The sequence below is a fragment of the Phalacrocorax carbo genome, chromosome 20 (genome assembly GCF_963921805.1).
Source record: "Phalacrocorax carbo chromosome 20, bPhaCar2.1, whole genome shotgun sequence".
NCBI lineage: Eukaryota > Metazoa > Chordata > Aves > Suliformes > Phalacrocoracidae > Phalacrocorax > Phalacrocorax carbo.
In genome coordinates, this window is record NC_087532.1 from 2924201 (window position 1) to 2932772 (window position 8572).

The following is an 8572-nucleotide window of genomic DNA, read 5'->3' on the forward strand; positions in this document are numbered from 1 at the left end:
ACTGAAGCTTTCTCTTTCTGATTTCTGTTATCAACATGACACACAGCATCATTCCAATCATAACAATGTGGGTAATGTGCGTTATTTACAGCAGCTGCATCCCTTGACAATTCGTTCCTGAAACCATGGATGAAAAATTCAACAGGTAATCAAGTACAAGGAAGGACACAGAGGGATGAACAACTGCATTGTTCTTCATAGGAAGTAGTTTTAGGAACCAAGGAGCTGTTAAACAGAGGAGAAATAAGAATAGTATCTCATTTGAGCCAAATAAACTCCTCCTATAGCAACAGAGAAGTGCAGAGGATGCAGTGAGGCCCTTAGCCAAAAAGAAATAAGGTTGAGTAGTAAAGCCAAGCTCAAGTGACCTCCATGAAGGTGAGCCAGAGCTCACTTGTTTCTAAGTGAGGTAGAAATTAGAATTTACATTCAGAAAGTAAGTTCTGGAGTTGAGTCTCTGCAGGGCAATCAGAGCAAACGTATGCAGTGTTTCCAATGCAGCTGTACCATTTTCTCTAGATTTAAGTTTGGCCCTTGTTTTCATAACTCTCTCTCAGTTCAGGAAGATTTCAAATATCACCAAAACAGAAGAGAGGAAAAGCCACACGTGCTTCAGTTCTGAGTTATATTCAGCACACGACACGTGCTCCCGTGATACAAAATGCCAGCAGGAATCACCGCCAGCGTTTCAGCGCTCAGCCCTCACCTGAGCAAGCACGGACTTACCTGCAGTACCTGTTTCAGAACAGGAAAACGGGATGCGTGTTTATGCCCTCCCGGGCAGCCAGCGCCCACCATCCGAGGGAAAAGAAATAAAAATGGAGCAGGAGCAAGCAGACACGCCCCGCTACGGGCTCAACCCTGACTAAATGTGGCAGATGGAAGACTGGCTACTTAGAGCAGAGCTAAAACCATGACACCAGCTTAGCCCAAGGAAGAAAAGGAGGGGGGTGGGTGGGAAGGCACATACCTGACAGAGCCGAGAGAGGACAAGATTCAGACAACCCTTCAGAAAGGCGCCGTCCTTAGCCAGGGGCTGCGTTTGCTTCATTCTCGGCGCAGGAGCCCGAGCAGCAGCTACCACAGCGGCCTGCGGAGAGGAGAAACCGCCAGGAGCGGCTCAGGTGGGCGCCACGGCCGCCGCCAGCGGCCCCCTTCCCGCTCACGACCTCCAAGTACCAGAGACGGCTCCGGCGGCGGCACAGGCGGGCTCAGCGCCGGCCGCAGCCCCCCCCCGGCGCCCCCTCCCCACCCTCGCCGGCAGCAGCAGCAGCGCCGCGGCCGCCCTGTCCCCTCCCGCCCCCGGGGCGGCCGCCCCACCTCGCCCCGCCCCGCCGGCAACCGGCCGCCCGGGGCCCTGCTCGCCAGAGACACCCCCCCCCACTCGGCCCCCGGGGGCCCTAGCGCTGCCCAGGCCGTGAGGTGGCCTCGCAGCCCCGGCCCCGCTCCCCCCGAGGCGCCCCCTCTCACCCCTTCGCCCCGGGAAGCGGCCTAAGAGCCCGGCCGCGGCCGGCGGCCCCGCGGGTGCTGCAGCGGCGCCGCTCGGCCCCGCCCAGGCCCCTCGCAGCCCGGTGACAGCGGCCGGGGCACGCTGGGAGAGGTAGTTCCCTGCCCGCCCTGCCCGCCGCCCGCGGGGCGACGCCGACTACAAGTCCCGGGAGGCTGCGGGAGGGCCCGGCTCCGGTGCCGGTCCGGGCTCGCCGTGCTCCGGGGCGAGGCCCCGGGGTGGGCTGCGGGCGCGGCTCCGGGCTCTTGCCCCGCCGCGGCGTGAGGCGGTGCTGCCCGTGCTCGCTGTTTCTGCTTCGCCTGACGCCTTGGTGGGGTCCAGTATAATTCATATTTGGGCTCCTTTTCTCTTTGCGCAGGCAAAATAGCCGTGGAAACCCGCGGGAACGGCTGACCGTGAAACGATGCCGGATCCACGCCGGGACGCTCTTTGTTAAACGTTCACGTGTTCGATTTTGGGGGTGATTTTAGGATAGCTTAGTCCGCTGTAAGGGAGATTTGAGGATTCAGCCTAACTCCTTGCAAGGCGCCGTGTGTCCTTGTTCAGCAGGTAGCCGGGAGAGCTCTGGAAGCCTCTACCGTCTGTCTCCTGGACAGCCTTCTGCGGGATGTCTTTTTAGCAAGATCACAGCTCAGATATTGCCTGCATGGGTTCATTGGTGGCTTAAGTGCCACCACAGCGTGAATCAGAATGTGTGTACCTAAAAGCATAGGGTATTACTATTTTATAATGACTTTCTCTTCAAAGAGGCAGAGGCAACATAAGAGTTTGTATCGTCTCTCTGCTCGTGATACTGATGACACTGTTCATGTGGATCTCTTGTGTCTGGGGTAGGACACGCTCTACTGACTTTACCCCAGCTGAGGTCAGAGACACCTTGCGAACACTCTGTTGAAGCTTGCCTGTCCCGTTCTGTTGCTCGGTGGCACTTCGAGCATGGCTCTGTGGAAGCTAATGGAGTGGAATTTTGTTTTACATTTAGTCTCTGCTAATGTAGACTGGCATAGCAGAACAAGGCTTGAAAGAGTGGCCTGCAGCGATAGCAAGGAACAGTGCTCACAGAAGTAGAATTGAGTAATATATTTGTGCCAAGCCTGGAAGGCCTGCAGTGTGGTAAGACCACAGCACGGAACTTGCCAGCATAAGACCCTGCACTCACAACGGGAAGATGGCAGCAAGGCCATAAAAAAACCCACACGAGCCATTCCTTTTCCCACTAGCCCGTCATGAATACTATCCAGAGCACTAAAACTCAAAAGGAGGAAACACAGACACCAGGCTGCAGAGCTGCCTAGGGCTTATGAAGACTGAAGAGGGCAAAATTCCGAGACAAAGAGTGTCACAGCATAGTAACAGTTACCGTAACTTCTATGCCTACGCGGTACAAAGGACCTGTCCAAAACCAAGCTTGTCACTGCCATCTGATAAACACCAAATAGCAGGACTCTGTGTCCCTTGTCCTCTGCCTTGTGTAAAAGTGATGTTGGCCAGACCACTTAAACCCACACATTGGGGTGATTGTGAAAACGCGAATGTGAAAGTGAGTGAATCGAATCTGACCTGGTTCTCACCAGAACTGCAGTGCGTTTTACCCTTTGGCCAGAAGGTGGAGAATGAGTACTGTTAAGTATTTGGGAATGTGGTAAATGGATCTAAGCATGCACTGAAGCTTGCTTTTTACCAGGCAGATTTATATGGTATAAGCATAGAAATACATTAGAGACAGGTGAGCACAGCCAACATCAATTGTCTGAAAAGACCCATTCGCATTTTAAGTAGCTTCTTTTGTGCTCACTTGATAAATATCAAGATAACTTAGGCTTTACTTTTGCCAGACCTTGTTGTAAATACACGGAGACTCTGGACACTGCATGCCCAGACTCTAGGTTATGTCAGACTTTTTTTTCCAGCTGATCTTTCTTTTCAAAATCAAAACAAAATTGGAAAACTGTATTAGACTGTCTGTGAAATCATCTTCTCAGGCAAGCATAAAGTCATACAGCATCAGTGGCTTTGTCCATGGCCAAGATAAAAACTTTATAGTAATTATTTTGATGAGATTTTGCCTTTGTTTGTATATAACCACTTTGGAGAAGTGGTATTTTGGTTGTGCTTAACACCAAAGACACTGCAAATGGCAAACCTCTCTGGTGTGTAAGAAAGTGTGAGCTCCAAAGAGTCTTTTCTAGTGGGGCAGCAGTTGTGAAAAGAACTGAGCCAACCTGGCATGTATAACCCAGAAGTGGTCTGCAGGACATAGGGAGGTTTCCTTTTGAGGTTTACAACTGCAAGACAGACAGAGGAAGTGCTGTATCTAAGAGGAGGAAGGACTTGAGAGAACAAGATAACTGTCCTCATGCACAAGGCTGATACTGAGAAGATAATCTGAAATAACCTGTTTTGTGCACCTAGGGAGTAGGCCAAAAAGTAATGGGTCAAAATGCAGCAAAGAAAAGTCAGGTTGGATGTTAGGGAAAACTTTCTAAGGCTAATGAAATGCTGCAGAAGACCAGCAATGGGCTATGAGATCTCTACCTGGACAGGCATTAGGGACTGTAAACACTGTTGAAATGACAGGGTAGAACTGATACTGTTTGGCACAGGGCATGGTTTGGAGGGCTTCTTGAGACCTCTTCTGATCCTGTGTTGCTATGATTCTTTGATCCTGTGTTTCTACAGCATGCATCCTCTGGCATCCAGTAAACTGAAGTTCATCTCGGTCTCTTGCTCAGTGAGGGCATTGTAGTGCTCACTGCAATGGGCTGGAGTTGCACAGCTCTGGATATGGGGGAGAAGCCTCCGCTCTTACATGGCCTTATCCTGGTTTTCCAAATGTATTACAAGGATCTTTCTTTGCCCACTGGATGCCGCTGTTACACAGAAATATTCACAGATTATTTCTGTAGGCTTCTGCTCTAGGCACCTTCTCTATGAGACGTGGAAGGCTACTCTAGGGTCAGCCAAGCTACTTGGATTTAGCCCTATTAACCAGCTTTTTTTTTACAAAGAGTCTCCTTTGCAGCTTACTGACATGGCACATGTGAACCTTGGGCCACGAAGGTGGATGCCTATGTGATGGCAACACCAGCAGCAGAAATCTCGTGACGTTCTTTGAAGGTGATTGAACAGTACAGGGTAAAAAAAATATTGTATGCTGAGGGCAAAACAGGTTGTCCAAAATGGGTCTTCAGGTCACATATAGAAGGACACTTTCCCCAACAACTATGCCCCACAGTGCCTGTTTTGCGTTCTTAATGCAGGAATTTGTATGCGGAAAGCCTGGTTCAGAGGATTCTCTCCTTAAAAGCAAAGCCTGGAAAAGGCAGCTTTCCCTGGCCCACACGTTGTAAATGTGCAGTGCTGTTACAATTACACCTTGTGGCACTGCCTCCAGGGGCAATGACCTGGATAGAACAGAAAGGATACGTGTGACTTCCACTTTTTAGGGTAAACTGAACAGTATTTCTAGCTCAGCTGAGTCTCAGAACAAGCCAGAAAGTGACCTATATCTGATACCCAGCGTTGGGAATTAACTTTGAGGAAGTTCAGTTCCACATCTAGGTCTTTCCTCTGTAACAAAGGGAACCACAGCCTAATAGAATCCAAACCCAAGGGAAATGCCTCTTTATTCCTTTCCAACAATTTTCAGCACTGAAAAACAACTATCCTGATTTTTTAATCCACATTTCTTACTGGAAAAAAATATAACTCCAAGTTAATGCAAACCTTAGGGTTTGAATCCTTCAGGTTCAGACAGCTGAACTGTCCTCTGATGTGTTGAGCCATTGGCTTTTCAGAAGCTGGTCTAAACAACAGGATATTTTAAATAAGGCAGGAGTTGTGGCAAAGCTACCATGACAATTATATTACAGATGTATTTGTTAAAAGGCCTGTGTCTATCTGGGGATACCATCTGTGTCCAATAAACATAAAAGCAAATAATGTAACTGATAAATAATAGGCAAAGGGTGGGTCCAGCTTTGTGTGACCTACAGTGGTGTAAATCTGATAACTCTTTAATTCAGTGGAGTTTTTCCTCTGAGCCATAATATGTGTGTCTGCACAGTCTACTGAGTCACTTAGCTGACAATCCTTTGCCATCTTGCTTTTTGCAGCCCAGTCAGTGTGATAAAACATACTAGAGACAGCCTGGATCTTCATAGATCAATTTGAAATCTCAGGGGGAACTTTAAAACACTTGCTAACAAATTTCTGCAAAGCATATGCTGAATGGAGCCTGCGACCAATAAGGCAAATGGCAAATAAATGTGATGGTGTCATGTGCAGCCTCGGGGCTGCAGCTCTGTCATCATGCTGCCAGCGGTGTCCGGAGAAGCACTGTTCTTTGCGTCTGGATTTCATCCAGTTCCCTGGAGTCCGATAAGAAGCAGCCTCTCTCTCAGTTTCATCTGTAAAATGAGATGAGGGGGATCTACCCTCGTATCCCACTTCACTGCACCAACTTTGCATGAGGATCTGATCCCACCACAGCGCTATGAATGACTGTGTAAGAAGCAGCGTACTGGGTCACTGCGCTCCCACTGGGAACATATCTGCAATGTCAGTAAACAAGCCAGAACGTGTAGCCCTCCAGAGATCCTGGGCAGACACGTGTAGCTTATTGTAGACACGGTCAGATATGTTCTCAACATTTTTGTCATGTAATCCTGAGACCTGTTACCACATGGATTCATAAGGGGAGCCCATGGCAACAATGAGAAAGCGTGCTGGCCTTGGGAGCTGCAGAAGATCGCAGCACTGAGCCTCGCCAAACTATCGTCTTCCTGCATTTTTGTCCCAAGTGCGGTGTTAATGACCAATAGACGAAGAGCAGGGACCAGGTAGTCAAAGACGTGTATAAGGACAACTGAGTCTGGTGTTGCAGAATAGCAGTCTAGTGACAAGCGCTGAGGTTGGCTTGTACAAATCCAGCCTTGCTGTGTGGATGATTAGCTATTTTAGGGATAGGTAAAGTCATTTTTACCCAGGTCACCTCCATCCGTTCCCATCTAATGAAATATAGTGAAAGAGGGATTCAGACTAGAATCTCATTAGTAGTTACTACTCATTTGAGGTCTTTTAATCCACTGTGGCTTCCTAAGGGAGGCAGAGATCCCGCTACTGCTTGCTGTCTTGGAAATTCCTCAGCCTGCTTCACTGCTTTACTTTAATCTGGTTTTGGTTCTAAGTGTGCAGCCTATTTCAGCTACTTGTTTGGCTGCTCATGGATTCCTAAAATTACTGCAGATGGATGGCTAAATGTCTCTTAGTTGTGAACTGAAACCTTCCAGTGCTAGAGCGTAGGGCAGCAGACTTGATGTTCCTTCAGTGTCTCTCCTTCAGAGAAGTAAGGCAGCTGATCCGGTATGGCTTGCACCAGATGGCTTACATCCCAGGGCTGGGATCCAGTCTCCTTTCCATTTCTGTGCAGGGAGAAACGATACAACAGTCTTAATAATTGAACATCTCTTGTTTGATGGTGTTATCACACATATAAATTCTTTCCTTTTTCCCTTCTTTTCTCCTTCAGTGCAGTCTAGCCTTATTTCAATTTTCAGCTCTTAGAGAGGCACACGTTTTAATGCAATGACTGTTTGCACAGGCAACGTTTGAACAGGACTTTACTGCCCAGTGTGACTCACACAGCTAATGGATCAGGAAAATATTAGCAACCATTTACTTTTAATTTTTTTCTGAGCAGCCGGGGCTGTGATCAGCAGAGAGTTACATGGCACTGCACAGTGTGGTGTTGGCTGAGCTTTAAAAATCGTATCTGGAGACTTGATGCCAAAGCACCCTGGAAAGGATCTGCAAATGCCAGTGTTGACTAGGAAGTAAGGCCAAGCAATTCTATCCAAAGTGCAGTGCACAAGTCAAGAGTCTTATTGTTTGCAATGATTGGCTCATGTAGTCGTGATTCATTGGGTGGTGGAGGCACTTATTAGTCCTTGCGTGGTTTATTGTAGGCAGCTTTAGCAGGATTTACTATATTGGAGGGCCAGGGCAGACTAATCCCCCAAACTACAGCAGGTCTCATGCTGTCACCTGCACTTGGACTTTATTTAGAAATTAATGGAGCATTAGTTCTTGAACCTGAAACAACACTGAGGCATTACTGCAGCAGGTACTAACCAGACTTGGTACCCCAAGAACCTCAGTGGGGTAAAAAAGAGAAGAGCATGAAAAGAGCATAAGTGCCTCTTTGTGAACTGCTCAGTCAGCCACCCATAATGATCACCCTTTGACAAAGGATGTCCTCTCCAGCCCCCATGTTCAAGCAGCAATGTTGTCTTGGCAACTTCAGGGTTAACATTGGTGGTATTGCCTGACCAGTTCAAGCAGCAGCAAAATAGGCTTGCTGGACAACTGGGGACTAAATTCACACTTTCCTAAGAAAGGTGCTACATGCCAAGAAGAATAATTAAGAGTAGTTGTACCAGGAGGTGACAGACCAGAGACATCTCCCTGTGTGAGGTGTCTGTATCAGCCCCTGTGGCACCCTCACTGCAAAATTCCTCCTACCTTCTGGAGAGGATACAGGTTGGGTGGCCTCATTGCTTTCATGCAAACAGCTGTAGTTACTCTCAACAGTGCTCCAGCTTCTGGCTAGCAAGCAAAAACCTGTCTGCCAGCTGTGCTGCAGTGATGCCATCTGGAGACACGTGACCTGAAGCTGGCCCTACAGAAGTCATGTGCAAGTGTTTGAGAGCACCAGTGCTGCCTTCTCAGCAGCTCCCCACCCCTTTCCAGATGGGGCTTCTCCAGAGCCCTGGCAGTGCGGATTCTCCGGTGCAGTGATACGAGTTCCCGTGACCTGGGTGCTGGATGTAGACCCTCAGCAGTGGCCAGTTCCCTGCTCTTTAGGACTGATTCTTTTTCTGCAAGTGCTAATTGCCTGTGCCAGCAGTTCTGCTGTTTGAAGTCTATCTGAACTCTCCTCTCCCTACCGTGGCTGCTGTAGACAATATCTAAGACGAGCTCCCTCCAGTGCTGAGTCACTGAAAAATAAGGAAGACTGTCTTAATCTGTTTCATCCGGTCTTCTGGCTTTTGCTAAGTGTCCAAG

General features: G+C 48.7%; 1 protein-coding gene across 4 annotated transcripts in view; it reads right to left on the minus strand.

Annotated features, from left to right (window-relative positions):
• The window catches only part of MIB2 (MIB E3 ubiquitin protein ligase 2), a 52051-nt gene extending 50480 nt beyond the window's left edge, over positions 1–1571 (minus strand). For 2 of the 4 annotated variants that reach the window (XM_064470454.1, XM_064470449.1), the window contains exons 1-2: positions 1471–1571; positions 971–1090 (exon numbers count right to left, since the gene is read on the minus strand). The gene's annotated coding sequence lies outside the window, so the exon portion shown is untranslated. Of the gene's footprint in view, positions 1–726; positions 744–970; positions 1091–1179; positions 1237–1470 lie in introns of those variants that run through there. The other 2 variants (XM_064470450.1, XM_064470453.1) reach the window with 2 other exon arrangements.
• Between the last annotated feature and the right edge of the window lie 7001 nt (positions 1572–8572).